We start from the raw sequence: 17,062 nt of genomic DNA, 5'->3' as shown, positions 1-17,062 counted from the left end.
ACTTTCAATGGGCTATTTGACTTTCAGCTATTTTTAGCCTTCATTCCTTTTCTCGCCTGTGGACCAACATAGCCACCAATATTCATTATTACAAGTGAAAATTGTCATTTCCATAATGGAACAGACATTGTCTGCTATCTTGATTGAACCCCAAAGATTGTGATTGTACAGTATGAACATTAGGTGGGGCTATGTGATCACAATAAAACAGAGCTAGGGGTAGGCTAATGCAGTCGTACCTCTACTTATGAAATTCATTGGTTCCAGCACTTTTTTCGTAACTCGAAAATATTGTAAGTAGAGCAGTAATTTATATGTAAATTCTCCAGTATGAACATTAAGTGGGGCTATGTGATCACAAAAAAACAGAGCTAGTGGTAGGCTTATGCAGTCATACCTCTACTTACCAAATTCATTGGTTCCAGCACTTTTTTCGTAACTCGAAAATATTGTAAGTAGAGCAGTACTTTATATGTCAATTCTCAAGTATGAACATTAGGTGGGGCTATGTGATCACGATAAAACAGAGCTAGGGGTAGGCTTATGCAGTCGTACCTCTACTTACCAAATTCATTGGTTCCAGCACTTTTTTCGTAACGCGAAAATATCGTAAGTAGAGCAGTACTTTATATGTCAATTCTCCAGTATGAACATTAGGTGGGGCTGTGTGATCACAATAAAATAGAGCTCGGGGTAGGCTTATGCAGTCGTATATTTACTTACCAAATTCATTGGTTCCAGCACTTTTTTCGTAACTCGAAAATATCGTAAGCAGAGTAGTACTTTATTAGTAAATTCTCTCACAACTACCTACTAAACCCCTTAAAATATCAATCTTAAAGGGCCATAAGGTTTTTTCAATGAAACATTTCTCTTTTTGAGCTGCCTAGTAAAACATTTGACTCATTCTAGTCTGTAATAGATTCCAGAAGTGAGCAGTTTATTAACGTGATAACCCTCATGTCATAAATAACGTGTGAATGATTACATTACCGTATGTACGTACACATTTTTACATGATATGATGTCTTTGTTTGAAGTATTTACATCATGATTTGACATTTTTTTGTGTGTAAATCCTCATTTTCTAGATTGACTACTACAACTCCGGTCCTCAAGAGCCGTTATCCGGTGTTTTCCATATCTCCCTCCTCTAAAACACCTGAATCAAATGATCAACTCATCAGCAAGCTGTCCAGAAACTTGATACCGGTCCTGATTATTTGATTCAGGTGTGTTGGTGGAGGGAGATATGGAAAACAAAGCGGATTAGCGGCTCTCGAGGACCGGAGTTGGCCACCCCTGAATTTACAACTTTTTAAAAATATGGAACATGAGCAGTGATGTTGTTGATATGAAATATAACAAGAATCCAATGAAGCAATCTGACCGTTTTTCGATAAATGGCCGCTTGGTGACAGCAAACGACCACATTTTAATAACAGCGTTCAATCCATTTTTTAAAAATGTATTTATTGAAACAGTCTTGAAAACATTTAACACATGCACAAACCCACAACATATTTGAACTATTAAAAGCAAAGTAGGATAATATTTGAGTATTTACAAACACATTTATGATCAAGTTTAATTAATATTTAGTACATTTCTGTCTTGGCCAGTTAAATGCATCTGGATTTAGCCAAGTGATCATTTTAAAAGAGATGATTTCAAATAAAATCCCTATATTGATGCATGTTCAAAAGCAAATCATATTAACCCCTTTTATGCACTTTACTTTAAATAATGTTGGCATATAATTCATGTTTTCTGGGGAAATAATAAATGTTTCTGTTAGGAATGTGAGCGAACTGTTATTTCTGCTTCATGTGCCTGCTATTAATATTATTCTAGAGTTACTATTTATTAAGCCGAATTACTTGCAAAGATAAGAAAACAAAGCACTCAATCAAAATGTGTATCTTATTTCATCTCTTTCTACTATTAAGATATCAACACGACAATTTTATTTCACAACACTGAATTTTCCAACTTCCACTAACATCTATACTGTGTAGAACAAAAATAGAATTGACAACCAATTTTAGAATCAAGAATTTGTGTCATTTCTGGTGGTTGTTTTGTCATTTTATTGAAGTAAACAACTTTCATTCTCAATTCAAACGCAAATGACTTTTTCTAATTGACGCAGGTGAACCCTGACGTCACATGGTGTCGCAGTACACCCAAAAATAACAACATACACCTCCGCGCTGTGGGTGGAAGATATGGAGGAGGAGGAGGGTAGTGTAGTATGTATGTGTGTAGTTCCAAATTGCGTGGCTTGGATACATCTTGATGCGTGTTTGAATAGAAACGCCAAGAAAACACGCGCGCACACACACAAGCAGCCTCTTAGTTTTTTTTTTCCTCCCCGCATTGCGCGTCATTCAAACGGGACTCGATTGTACTAGGTTGCGCTCGTAAGCCCAATAACAGCGGCGTTGGCTGGGGGAGAGTGTATGAGACAGTGGGCAGCGGAGGAATATTTTGCTCTTTTTGTTTACTTCTTGTTAATCATCGGCATGGTCAGCGCGGACTGACACGTGAAGCGCTTTACCACGAAAGGGGACTTTTTCTTCTTACCTGTCCACTTCTTTTTCCCCCTGTTGTTTCTATAACTTCTCCAAGAGGAAAGTAAACATCAGAAAATTTTCTTGGTAAGTTGGGACACTTTTTTTTTGATGTGTTTATGAGTTTGGAAGTGGGCCTAAATCGGGTCAGTTATGAGTGATTGGGTTATTTAAGAATAAATCCGCCATGTTTTTCGGAGATCCAAGTGCTATTAAAATGTTTCAAAGTTAAGAGACATCAGATAAATGCGGTTTCTTTTTAGTATCGGCGTTTTGATTTAGTTAATCATTCGTTAAATGATGAAAACTAAAATCTCTAACGCTAAAGTATTTTTGCAATGTCCACGCAAATAAAAATCAATGATTTAAATTTACATTGCAAACGTAATAACAGACATCCAAAGCGTTTTGTCCATTTCTAATTGTTCACAAAAAGGCGTGATAAATTATAATTCTTGCAAATCATCTTTTCAATTTTACCATCTTACAAATATGAGGGAAAGTTTTATTCCATAGTGATGTAAAAAAAAATCATGATAAATATGCTCTAAACACATTTTCACACTGACTGTCAAAATTCATATGTGCCATTTTAACACTCATTTCAAATTCTTGACTAAATATAAAAGTCTCATAAATGAATCAGAATTGAGTGGGCGTAAATAACCCAAAAATGCAATCATTTCTAAAAGACATTTACAATACAGGTACTATGTCCATATTGTATGACCTGAACGTACGGTATTGACACTCTTAGCAAAATACCTTGGCAATCAATAACCGTCTTTGATGAGCTGGCCTCTTTGAGATGATCAACAGCGACCCTCCTCGTGGGAGCCGCAGGGTGCACAGGTGTTCCCTCCCCGATTTCTGCAGGTGTGCACCACGGCTTTCCCGGCTCACTCAGCAGCCCGGTCGCTTCAAAAGGTGCAGACGGTAATAAACTGCCCTTCTGAAATATTTCGGTGACAGTGCACAATCGTCCCCTTTGTCGGAAAAAGGCCTGTAATCATTTCTCTGAACAGGTTTAAAACAGTTCTTGTTTATTATGCTATGTTGCGTGATAAGAAAGGTCACTTTCTTGCATGAGCATATTAAAAAAAAAAAATCGGACCGTTGTTGGGAGTACTTATTAAAACCACTCTGCCCGCTCGGCATCCTTTTTTTTTTTTGATTGCTGCATTCATCATCGGGCGGTCGGTGCTCTACATTATGGTAATAGGAAAATGAATGTCCTCTACTGGATTAATGTGTGTAACCTGTCATGAGTTTCAATCATTTATCAACATCAAGATTCAGTTTGCAGCCGGCAGAGCTTATTTTTGTTGCAAACACCCCATTTAATTTGTTTAAATGAATGCTTTAGGAACTAAGCTCAGGTAAAAAGATAAAAAACAATATATTTCAAATAGCATCATTTAGATGAAGTGCATGCGGTATGAGTTGGGGAAAAAAAATTGTACAGTCAAGCCCGTCACTAAGCTCAAAAGGCAAATTAAATGAAAAAATCTTCAGGTTTTTATCCCTTTTAACTTCCCGGCAATGTTTCCATGACAACCTCCATGCATGTTAAGGCAACCAGAAGTGATCACGTCGCCCCCCCCTTCCCCCTCTAACCCCTTAAAAGTAAGAATGGAATTTGTGTTGACAGTTTTGGCCTTTAATGGCACTTTTGTGCCGCGCAAAAGTATTTGTTTACCGGGGATCATACGCTGCAAGCTGTCAGACTCGGAAAGATTTACTTGTGGTGATAAAAGAGTGTATTACGCGCTTAAGGGGCCACCCCTTTTTTTTTTTTGCACCGTAATTACCCACATCACTGTAATGATGTTTTGTGTGCCTAGTTGCTAAGGGTCTTGGGACAGCTCAGACTTTTTTTTTTTACTTCTGCTCCGGGTCACTTCTAAGCTAAATTCACAGTTTTTCGCTCGGGTGGGTCATGGTATGAGGATTAGGGAGGAAAATGTGGCGTGATAGGTTTCTGACTCGAATGTATCACAAGAACACATGTTGGCAAGTGAATGCGAGCTCATTAATGGTGTTGTCCTGCTGTTTAAACTGAAGCTCAACTCAGTAAAAAAGGTATATTTCTGTAGTCTGATAGGAAAGATCAAGTGTTACTGTGTGCACTAACATGTACCTCGAGATACGAGCTGAATTCGTTCCGGGACTGAGCTCGTATGTCGATATTCTCGTAACTCGAATGAACGTTTCCCATTGAAATGAACCAAAAACAAATTAATTTGTTCCAAACCTCTGAAAAAACACCAAAAACAGGATATTGGATTGGAAAAAAATGTTTTATTTCTTCTAATTCGCCATCTATTAACAAAGTAACACATAACTACTGGTTTAATATTACTAAAATGTGTTTAATAGTACTAAAATTATACGGATTTTGAAGGGGGAGAGAAAGAGAGACGGACAGAGAGAGGGGGGCGGAGGGGGGGGTTAGCGCTTTTTGCACGGCAACACGCTCGTTTTATAACAAACAAATTTAAATGAACGTGGATTATGATTCAGACACTCAAAAATAAGTTTAATCTAACCTTACACTAGACTTAATTCTAATTTTGTATTAGTTTGATACCTTTCCTTTCAAAATAGTCCCAAAATGATGCACACAAATGTCCTCACAATAGGATAACGCACAACCACTTGCCAACGAGAAGTAATATATACTCCTCGTATTAGCAATCGCCTCGCCATTCGCAATGACTAATGGGAAAAAAAACACTGAAAAAAATGCAATGCTCCGTCCAGTGCTCGTAGATATCTGTTATACACGAAAGAGATGCGGCAAAAAGATCATAAACAGCCTCTGATGTCTTGGCCACCTGGCTTTCTCGTATCTCGAAATTTGTCTCGTATCTAGAGATAATTATTTGCTCGAAATTTTACTCGTATCTCAAAATGCTTGTATGTCGAGGTACCACTGTATGTCGATTGTGACCGGCCGGCTGGTAAATAAACGTTATGCAAGTGCACGCTAATTGATCAATTTCTTTTCAATCGGCGCCCTCTTTGACAAGCGATTATCATTCGTTTGACAATCACTTGTTTACGTGCTGTGGTCACGGTCTGATGGCCGATGACAAGAAGAAGAGTGTCGGTTTTGGGGTGTTTGCTCCGAATTAAAGAGAAGAGGTCACTCGTGGTAAAAGGCAAGGTCATCTCAGAGCGCCTAACCACATGTGACATGTGCACTGCGGGCTAACGGCCAACAGTACGCGCTTGTACGCTACGTGGGAGGAAAAGTTTGGTTATTGGAGATAACCTTTTGAGGTAACAAATGGGCATTTTAGAAGAGGAGTAAACCAACAGTATTTACCGGTATCTTTTGACTTGGGAGCCGGATGGAAAGTATGTTGTGAGAGAAGCAAATAGAGCCGCGGTAGAGAGTGCACGGGGGCTGGTTTGTGACAGTAACACTTTTTGACAGGCACATTAGGCCGCAGAAAGAGCATCCAGCTCGGGGCTGAGGGCATATGGCGCTGCCTTCTGCCGGCGTCGCTCCAGACCGAACTACAACGCTAGCGCAGGGTCACGACTGTCTCAGGTTTGTTCCTTCTGTCTTACTCGGACAAATAAAGCAGGATGAATGAGCGGCTGGGGGGGATGGGTAGTCAACGCGATGATGAGGCTATTTGTTGGTCCCGCGTGTTGTACAGTGGTACCTCGAACTACGATCAGCTCTACCTACGACATGCTCGTGGTACGACGAAAATTCCGATCGAATAATTCGCCCTAGATAAGATCAAAATTTCGAGATGCGACCAAGCCAGGTGGCCATGACAAGAGAGGCGGTTTATCATTGTCTTTTTTGCCGCATCTCTTTCGTGTATAACAGATATCTACGAGCACTGAACGATTTATTCAGACGAGTTTCGACCAGGAAACGCACAACGCGCAAAAAGAGGGCTTTCTGGGTAATGAAGTATACTCGTGGACACAACACCGCCCAATTTTAGTTCTATTAAACACATTTTATTACTATTAAACTACTACATACCTGTCAACCTCTGCCGATAACTGCCCTTATAAATGATCATTGATTCCCCTTACAAGCCCCCCAAAAACCTTACAAACACCGTACGACTCGTACGGTGTTTGTAAAGGTTTTTGGGGGGTTTGTAAGGGGAATCAATGATCATTTATAAGGGCAGTTATCGGCAGAGGTTGACAGGTATGCTACTAGTTGTGTTACTTTGTTAATAGATGGCGTATTAGAAAGAAATAAAACATTTTTTCCAATCCAATCTCCGGTTTTTGGTGTTTTTTCAGAGGGTTGGAACGAATTAACGCCCCCACCCCTCTCTCTGTCCGTCTCTCTCTCTCTTCCCCCTTCGAAATGCGTCTAATTTCACTTCTATTAAACACATTTTATTACTATTAAACCACTAGTTATGTGTTACTTTGTTAATAGATGCCGAATTAGAAGAAATAGAACATTTTTTCCAATCCAATATCCTATTTTTGGTGTTTTTTCAGACGGTTGGAACGAATTAATTTGTTTTTAGTTCATTTCAATGGGAAACGTCCGCTCGAGTTACGAAAAGCTCGACATACGAGCTCAGTCCCGGATCGGATTAAGATCGTATGTCGAGGTATCGTTGTACAGCGTCTCTCGCAGGGACAAAAGGGGATGACGAAAGTTTGCCCTCCCTTTTGGCTGAGATTCTGAAGTCAGGGCAACGTTTGCCATTCTCGCAAATGTTCATTTTTTTGGCCAGCGTCTGCTCGCTAAGAGGGATTTGATCTCCTTTCTGTATCTGAAGGGATCTTGCGCTGTCGGACGATGAGAGCTAATCCCACTCTAAACAATGACTGGGTTTCCATCACAGCTGCTTGGCTGGGGTTTGCCTTCAACCATGCGGGGAGTGTATACAGTTCAACATGACGACGCACGGCTCTGGTTTGAAGGCAGCGTATCAGTGGGACGGTAATTACAGGCTACCAGTAGATCACAGCTTCAGGCTTTGGCGTGGTCGCTTGAAAACAATTGCTACAGTTTTCGACTCACTAAAGTTGCTCGCTCGCTGTCAATTGGACCCAAAAGCCGTCAGCCCATCAACAATTCAAAGGATTTTCATTGAAGAAGACATCGACATCCAGCTCTTGAAGACGGTCGGTCACTTCTGGTGAGCGGCAGGGCAGATGGTGCCGTCTTGAGTGCCCATTAGAGCCTGAAAAAAAGCCCCAGGCAGCTGTTGCGGCACAAAAAACTTTAGCGGTCTTCCTATTTTCAAGTCAAACCTGTTACAGCACCTGTTTCTGCATATGCAAATCTGTTGTTTTGTCATTTCATTAAACAAGGCGCCGCGACAAGGGTCCCTGGCGGTTGCCACCGCGACTGGCACCGAGCCCACTTGGCAAGCCGCTCACGAGATGCCGGAGGCGGGGTCGAGGCAGGGTGGGCGGGACTGACTCAGCCAGGAGATGCCTCCTTGGTTGGATCTGGCCAGCTTCCCAACATGTCGCTAATTACCAACGCTCTCACGTGATGAGCGTCCTTTTTGTTAGAGGAAGTCGTGGAAATGTGGCAAACACGTGTCTGGCACACGACCTTCTCTCGCTCCTCCCGCTGCTCCTCCCATCCTCATCCCTTCATCATCTGGCACTCTCCCGCAGGGCTGCGCCTCTTAACCACATGTGCCAGCACCGGGGTGCTGCTTTTGCTCTGGGGCTAATTGTTCGCTGGTAAACGCCGGGGCTTGTGGGTGGGGGGCCCCCTTGCACACAAAGCTGGATGCTGTTGGTGGTGGTGGTGATGATGAGGATCATGAGGAGGAGGAGGAAAATGAAGAGCAGATTGCACAATATGGACATCAAGTTCCCCTCGTCCAAGTCTGGATAGTCATTTGTAATTCGGTCTGTGTGCTGAATATACCGTGAAATGAAGGGTTAATGTAAAAACAAGCTTCAACGGGATTTCAAAAGTCAGACCGCAATCTGTCCTGACTTCCCTCCTTCCGTGGAAAAATTGGAATAGGATATATATTTTATACCAAGGGTGTCAAACTCGGGTTGATTCGTGGGCTGCATTAACGTCAACTCCATTTCATGTGGGCCGGACCATTTTAGATCTAATATTTAGATTTTATTAATTTTTTGTTTAAAAATCGGATTAAAAGAACTGGATCAAAAGCCCTAAATAGTCCGTTTTTTAATAGATCTAAAACAATGTTTTTTTTTGCTTTTTTTTCTTAGTAAGGGAAAATGTCTTTTAATCATATTTTTCAGTTTTATTTTTTTCATTTCAAAAGGAAATTTTTTTTTTAATTATGTTCAATATTACAGTGGAAAACAGAAAATATTTGTATGTATTCATTTTTTGATTTTACAACAGGCTTTTTCAACTAAAAACACAAAAGGAAAAAAGGATTAAAAATTGCAATGATTGATTTAAAAAGGGGAAAATCAGGAAATAATGTACATCTATAATCTCTATTTGAATTTGAGTTTAAAACAGAAAGTCGGCTCTTATGATTTACTTTCTCGGGCCGCACAAAATCATGCGGCGGGCCAGGTTTGGCCCCCGGGCCGCCACTTTGACACCTGTTCTTTATACAGTAATAGTATTTTACAAATAAAACAATCTATAAGAGAGAATCCTGTTCAATTTGTCATCACAGGATTTCTTGAAGGTTACTTACTGGTCACCTTAATTTAAAGAAATATATTTTCATGGTTAACATTTATTCATTGAATTCTTTTTACGGGGCTAAGAAAGATGCTTATTGAATAGCTATGGGAAAAAAGAAGCAACAGATTGAATGTTAAAGAAATCAACATGGCGTCTGTGAAATATCTGTTTTCTCTCCATGCTCCCCTTCTGCAGAAGCGTCAAAATCTCACTCATCTGTCTTGGTGTGCTTACTTGTGTTCAACCTTGTTGAATGTTCAGCGTGGACCTGACAGCGTCCTCAGTCGTGTAACCATAGACCACATGTGTCAAAGTGGCGGCCCGGGGGCCGAATCTGGCCCGCCGCATCATTTTGTGTGGCCCGGGAAAGTAAATCATGAGTGCTGACTTTCTGTTTTAGGATCAAATTAAAATGAAGAGTATAGATGTGTATTAAATTTCCTGATTTTCCCCCTTTTTAATCAATAATTGTATTTTTTTAATCATTCTTTTCTGTTTTTAGTTCAAAAATCATTTTGTAAAATCAAAAAATATATATAAAAAAAGCTCAAATAAACATTGTTTTAGATCTATAAAAAACGGAATATTCAGGGCTTTTAATCCAGTTCTTTTAATCCATTTATAAAAAAATATATCTAAATATTATATCTAAAATGGTCCGGCCCACATGAAATCGAGTTGACGTTAAAGCGGCCCGCAAACCAACCCGAGTTTGACACCCTTGCCATAGACGATTGCACTTTTTTTTCAGCCATTTCTCGTGTCCACTGAGCTCGCTTTCGGTAGCATGTCATCGCCCCGCATCGTCGAGAACTTTACACAAGTGCCGTTCTCACCTCGGCTAACCCCCTGCGCCAAGCCCATCTCATTTGCCAGTCGAAACCCCCTCGCCCCATCCCCGCCCCCTTTTTCCAGCCATGGTTTGCTGATTTGTACTCTCCTCTCTCCCCACCCACCGCACAGGCATTAAAGCCCGGCCCCCCCACAAGCCCCCTCTGATACGGGGAGAGTTCATTAGAGATGGGCCTTTGATGGGCAGCCTTTTCATGTGACTACCGGTTCCTCAAATACCTTGATGTAGAAGCTTAAGAATCCATTGTGCAGTAAGCCCTCCTTTTGATGCGACTTATTTAGATCTGCATACTAAATCAGGGGGGAGTAAATAACCAGCCAGCAGATGGAAGCAAGAAGATAAGGCGCCCGGCGAACAATCGCATTTGTGTTTTGTTATGATGTTGACAGCGGCTAAAATTCGCTAATCTGGAGCCGCTGATCTGCATTTCAAAGAAATCTCATTTAGGAACGGGGCGGATAAAGTTCCTCTCATTGTGTTCATTTTATTGCATTCTTTACTAATTTATCTGCCCGCAGATTTCACGCGCGCGAGTGGCCACGTCGCACGGAGGGTCTTAAATACTATGAAAGCGGACCGCGTCTAGACTGCGAGCTGAGGGTAATTACACGTCTGACCGTGAATAGAATCAGCTCCCGACTCATCTTTCCTTGAGCGGCCCCGAATTGCTCGACGAGCGCTGATAAGGAGCACTGGGAAATATCCAAGCCGACTTTCCATAAGGCCCGCCACGCCCCTCCTCCTCCTCTTCTTCCAACACCGTATTTACTTTTAAGATAAACTTATTGTGTACTGTAATCTTACTTGTTAGCATAATGTCCTCTTTCATCACCGGGCCCGCCTTTTTTCAGCACGGCGGAGGTATTTCTGCCCCCCTCTTAAATAGTTTATCTTCACTTCTTGTTCAAGTACTATGTAAATATCAGCCTTATGAGCATTATGAGACCTTTTTTTTTTTGGTGTAATAAATTTGAGAGGTGGTTTACTCTGTTTCGTAAACCGTATGAGGAATCAATTGTCTGTCGGAGTAGCGCCGTGATTTATTTGGTGTTAAGATCGCGCGCCTTCGGGCCTTGTAGCTTTGAACGTAACAGAGAGTAATACGTCTGCTCGTGTGTGTGTCTGACGAAAAGCACACACGCGTTCTCTTGTTTCACAGTGAAATCCAGGTGCGCTTTGTTGTTTCACAGTTTATTGCTTTCACCTACGAGTCACACAGAATGAAAATAGTTATGCAAGAACCAATCCAGCCCGCACATGTCGGCCCCCGCGCTTCAGAATGCACATTGAAAGCATTAAGAATAGAGATGTCAAAATTACACTGTACTAATGACAAAAAAAATACACATTTTGGACCAAACTGCATATTAGAAATGAAGAAAAATGCTCTTCTTTGAGCATATTGCTGGAAAGGAACATTTGTGATATGTTTAATCAATAAAATAAAATAAAAATCATCTGATCTTTAATTTTTTTTTTTAATTCGATAGTTTTGATAAGAGTACCAAATTTTCACGACTATAAGGCGCACCGCATTTTAAGGCGCACCCTCAATGAATGACACATTTAATTTTTTTTCCATATATCAAGCACACTGGATTATAAGGCACCCTGTCTATTTTGGAGAAAATTTAAGACTTAAGTGCGCCTTATAGTCGTGAAAATACGGTAGGTTTATTATGAAAGGCAAGTGTAACACATGATGTAAATTTTTCATTCTGCTACTTCATTTTGCAACATTTGCTACTGCTGCAAGTTACAGTTAACAAAGGTCATGACCCTTGAAAATTAGGGCTATCCTATTATTTCCACGCTCTTGAAAAAAATTTGATATTTCAGCTGGCCAATATATTGCTTGGCATTTAATTGTAATAAATGCACGCATATTTTAGAAATATCCAAGTAAGAAAAAAGACCATTTTTATATATTTTAAATAATATGGCGTTCTCAAACTAGCGAAAAAACAGCTGTCGATGGCGCACTTTAAACTCTGTCCTGCCACCTTTTTACTTTGGCAATCCAAAAATACTTGACTAAAAATGATATTTATGTATATCTCTAGTACTAACGATATTCTACGTACTTTATGTCCACAGATCGCCGCCGTTGTGCGACAACCTCCATCCACCCCTCCGATGGTCAACACCAGTTTTAGCCTTTAAGAGTAAGTATCATTTCAGTGTCCTAAAGAACTTCAAACTTCCTAATGTGGCTTTTCTGATGCAATTTTGTGAGCTCTGTAGAGTGATTGTAGTGGCTCGTGGAGGTCAAGAGAAGCCTATTATTACCCTGGCTCAAATGTAACAAATCTTGTCCACCTTGATAGAATTGCCCCTCCAGTTGTACCTGTTTCACACCCCAAGGCTTTTCAATCTACTGGTGCTCAGAAGTTATGATATGCGGACAACTGTGCGCACGCTTTGGTGTCTTTTTATTTATTTTGTTGACGTGGGGATTGAGATTGGTGGTGGAAGCGGATTTTACGAGCATTACTGTAAGTGGCGTCGGAGTAAATCAGATGGCTGCGCACAAGGATGCCAGGGCCAAAGGTCAAAGGCCTTTAGTTGAGCGTTGGTTTTGTAGCAAGTGGACAATAGATTTTTCTTGTTGGATGCGCTGCCTTTTTGCTTTTTAATCGCTTCAATTTCATTTTTCTTGTGTTTTTAGGTTGAACAATGTCTACTGTGCATCTATAGACGTGACTGCAGAAGACGTATGCTTTAAGAACCAAAGTGGTAAGTGACAAACAGCTTATTTTTCTTGAATTCAGTGCATTCCAGGGTGGGTGGTTTAGCACAGGGGTGTCAAACGTACGGCCCGTGGGTCAGAAGCTGTTCGCCAGGCAATCTGTTTGGGCCCGCAGTCTTGTAGCTGATTCATACTGAACATATAGGAACCACATTCACTGATTTTGACATTGGCCCCTTAAAAGGGGAGATTTGTGATTTGTGTGGTCGAGTGTGTGTGCGCTCCTGCATTTGGCTTACTTTGTCTCCGCAGTCACATTTGTTCATTCGCACCCTCCCAGTCAAAGTGGATTGGACGTTTAGCGCTGTCAGTGTCAGACAGTGGTTTGAAATGGCCTGAAAATGCTCCAAAACCAACTGAAAATAGCCCCAAATAATAATAATCGGATAATAATCGGACATAGGCCCCTGTCTTCATCATCAACAGCAAAAGCCCAATTGTCATCACACCCAGAAACTGCGTATGACGAAATTGGTAGTGCTTCTCCGTAAGGTGCGTTTTCTCGGCAAAAGACCTAAATAAGTGATAGTTTCGGACTTGTAATTTGGCATTCTGCCGTTATGGATACATCGCATCACCCCCCCCTAACCCTAACCCTTACCTTCAGTCAGCCAGTAGGAGGCAGATCACCACCCAAACATCTTTTCATATTACCTCACCCCGAAGTTATTACGCAGAAAGGATTGTGTGTCGTGTTACCGCAAGTTTAGAGTCCTGATGGATGTGGGAAAAAAACTGTCCTTAAGCCTATTTGTCCGTACTTTGTGGGACCTATAAGCGTCTGCCAGAGGCCAGCAGCTGGAACAGATTGTGACCAGGGTGGTATGGGTCCCCGATGATGTTCCTGGCTCTGCTGAGGTAACGAAATCAACAGAGAATAACTTGGAAATGCCGCAAATTATTATTATTATTAACGGGAATTGACCAATGAACGGGAAGCGAACTGGACATGCCCTACAATCAACAGGGAATGAGCCCAAATGTATAGGAAGTGACCCTGGAATGTCCCAAAATGAACAGTAAGTGACCCATAAGTACACAGGTAGACAAGAATAGATAATAATAATAATAATAATAGACGTCCAATTTGCTTAAATGGGGAGGACTGGCTGGGAATGCTTATATTCCAGTGATGTTGACGGCGCTAGACATCCAATCCATTTTGACAGTCATAATGGATATATATAACGAGGCTTAGATTTAGGCAACATCTCATTTGGTCCTGCCAGGTTGGATCTCCTAGTCGGTTGTATTTCTTCTTGCCTTAAACAGATGTGAAAACCAGTTCTCAATTTGTCAAGTGTTTCGTTCAATCTTCAAAGATGAACTCTTACTTCTTTGGCCAGCAGATAGACACCGACTGGCCTGAAAACTCCTTTTAATCATTGCGAAAAAAGAAATCCTCAGCAATTAAGGATATCTCGGCTGCTTTAAAGCAACCAAGGTTCAGACCGAGAAGCCCTCCGCTCACATTTCCAGTCGAAAATTGATTTCTTGTCATAGATCAGAGAGCTCTTGTCATTTTCATTTCCAATCCTCAAATGGTTTCTCTCAGCCCGCTAAGTGTCGGCCCCTCTCAGTGGTGCGAACCACCGCAGATCTTTACACCGGCCACTCAGACCCCGTCGAGGGGGGTGGAGAGAGAAATCAAAAGGACTCCGATGATTCCCCATTGGCAGGCTCCATTGTCTAGCTGATTTGGGATCGGCGCAGGAGGTGAAACTTGAAGGGGAACGTGTGGGGGAGGATGGCGATCAGGCTAAGCAACCTCCCTTTTTTTTATCTTTATCCACCATTAACCTCAGTGCCCCCAATGTGTGGCTCAGATCAGGACCACTGGTCACCCCCTATTCACTAGCACATGGAATATTTTAAAGTTAAGCTCCCTCGCTTAACAAAAACTCTTCCTCTTCAAAGGTTTGCTCAGTCCCAAGGATCTCCTGCCGCCGCTGTTTTGTCGCCACACTTTTCCAAGTGAACTTGCGGAAGTTTTAAAACTTCCCACGTGGGGATGTAATGAGGTTCTCGGGTCTGATGTACCCAAGACGTCCTGTACTCAGACTGATCTGAAGATTGAGGGGAGTGCTGTCTTTCAATTGGCCCCCATTCATTTCATCAGGGAAATATCGTATACAGTGGTACCGCCACATACGGGATGCTCGAGATACGAGGAAATTTTCGAGCAAATAATTAGCTCTAGATACGAGAAAAATTTCGAGATGCAAGAAAGCCAGGTGGCCATGACATGAGAGGCTGTTTAGCATTGTAGCGCACTGCCTTTTTTGCCGCATCTCGTTCGTGTATAACAGATATCTACGAGCACTCAACGGTTTCTTCACACGAGTTTCTCCTACACATGGATCAGGAAACGCACAACGCGCATGCGCGGGCAAAAACAGGGCTTTCTGGGTAATGAAGTATACTCGTACACACAACACCGATAGCCAATGGCACCCTTTCTCAGAATAATAAAACTTCATTACCCACAATCAATACGTGGGTAGGCTGAGCTGTTGCATTTTTTTCAGTGTTTTTCCCCCCCTTAGCCTGTTAGCTCCCGTTTGCGGAGCGATCGCTCATTCAAGACTACTTCTTGTTGGCAAGTGGTCGTGCGTTATCCTATTGTGTGCATTTGTGTGCATCATTTTTCGGAATATTTTGAAGGGAATACAACAGCAAACAGCCCATCGATAGTGTACGTGAGGGTGGAGGCGTGGCAAACAGCTAACCTGGCCAGAAGGTATAAAAATGTAAAACACAATTAGAATTCAGTTTTATGTAAAGTTACATTAAACATATGTTTGAGTGTGTCTGTATATATTAATCCAAGTTAATTTAAATTTGTTTGTTCGGTTACGAGTGCGTTGCCGTGGATAAAGTCCTCCCTCTCTCTCTACCCTCCGCGAAATCCGTCTAATTTTAGTTCTATTAAACATATTTTAGTATACTATTAAACCACTAGTTATTTGATACTTTGTTAATAGATGGCGAATTAGAAGAAATAAAAAAAAATCCAATCCAATATCCTGTTTTTGGTGTTTTTTCATAGGGTTGGAACAAATTAATTTGTTTTTAGTTCATTTCAATGGGAAACGTTCGTTCGAGTTACGAGAATATCGACATATAAGCTCAGTCCCGGAACGACTTAAGCTCGTATGTAGAGGTACCACTGTATTTCGGATTGAGTCACATCTGAGTAGTATTTGTATTTGAATTGAATTTTGTTTCGCATGTTTTTTTATCTGTCGTTTGAAGACAAGTTGAGAGTCAAGAGTGATTCCTAGGTATTTCAGTTCTTGGACTACATGGATTGTTTTTCCTTGGACAAAAACGTTGGGGTCACTGTTATTTGTCGCTCTTTTTGAGAAGGATTAGGGAAGTATTTGGGAAGAATTAGGGAGGCTACACTGCTCTCTGGTGGCAAGAGATGATTATCTCTCTTCTATTTAAAGAGTTACTTATTTGTTAAGGCAAGTAAGTCCTAGAATCAGGCCGAGAAGTGCACGGAGAGCAAACGAACGTGGGGGCTCATCTTTCCCCATGTTATTCTTTCCACGCCACTTAAATTGGAGAAGTTTTGGGTGCGGAAGCCGGCCCCGGAGCCCGAGATTATTGTGAAACTCAACCTGAGACAGGCATGACATCAGAGTTGCTTGACATTGGTTTGAACTCGCCATTTCAGGTGGGACAAATTACGAGTGGCTTGACTCGCCGGCCGATCGCATCCAATGAATCGGTCGCACACAGTCGCACATTCTTCTCCCAAGGTCTAAATGCTGATTGTCTTGACAGATTGAACTGCTGTGTTATCACCAAACTGTCACGCCACCTCATTTTTCAGCCCGCACGCACACTTAATGTAAGCCCTTCACAGTCCAGTGTTCCGTCGGGATGTCACCGTGACCTCAACTTAAATGTACGCTATTTTTACCTGCTGATGACTCAGGGTTAAGTCGAGATTCTACGGCAAGGGATCTGAAGAAAAAGCTTGAATGTACTTATCAGGTATTTTCATTTCGATAGTTCCTTGATAAGTATATTTGACGGAATTGTACAGTTGCAAAAAGCGTGCAACCAACTTCACTGTTAAGTAAACACCACATTTCAATGGACATTTCGACATTGAAATGCAGCTAGAAAGCAAATGAATGCAAATTTGATTCGCTGTGGCAGTTGAGCATGCTGACTACCGAGCTAACAGTCCAGTTAAGTTCTCAAGGAGTAACGTTTTTCCAGCCTGT

At 41.4% G+C, this 17,062-nt stretch overlaps 1 protein-coding gene across 6 annotated transcripts in view; it reads left to right on the top strand.

The window, feature by feature from the left end:
* foxp2 (forkhead box P2) overlaps window positions 1-17,062 on the top strand; it is a 135,289-nt gene that overhangs the window by 24,465 nt on the left and 93,762 nt on the right. For 4 of the 6 annotated variants that reach the window (XM_077593821.1, XM_077593820.1, XM_077593814.1 and 1 more), the window contains exons 4-5: window positions 12,170-12,237; window positions 12,741-12,808. The gene's annotated coding sequence lies outside the window, so the exon portion shown is untranslated. Of the gene's footprint in view, window positions 1-2,247; window positions 2,661-12,169; window positions 12,238-12,740; window positions 12,809-17,062 lie in introns of those variants that run through there. The other 2 variants (XM_077593822.1, XM_077593815.1) reach the window with 1 other exon arrangement.

This window comes from Stigmatopora argus, chromosome 23 (assembly GCF_051989625.1).
Source record: "Stigmatopora argus isolate UIUO_Sarg chromosome 23, RoL_Sarg_1.0, whole genome shotgun sequence".
In the NCBI taxonomy this organism is placed as follows: Eukaryota; Metazoa; Chordata; class Actinopteri; order Syngnathiformes; family Syngnathidae; genus Stigmatopora; species Stigmatopora argus.
The sequence above is the reverse complement of the archived record's forward strand: the minus strand, read 5'-3'. Positions and strand labels throughout refer to the sequence as shown.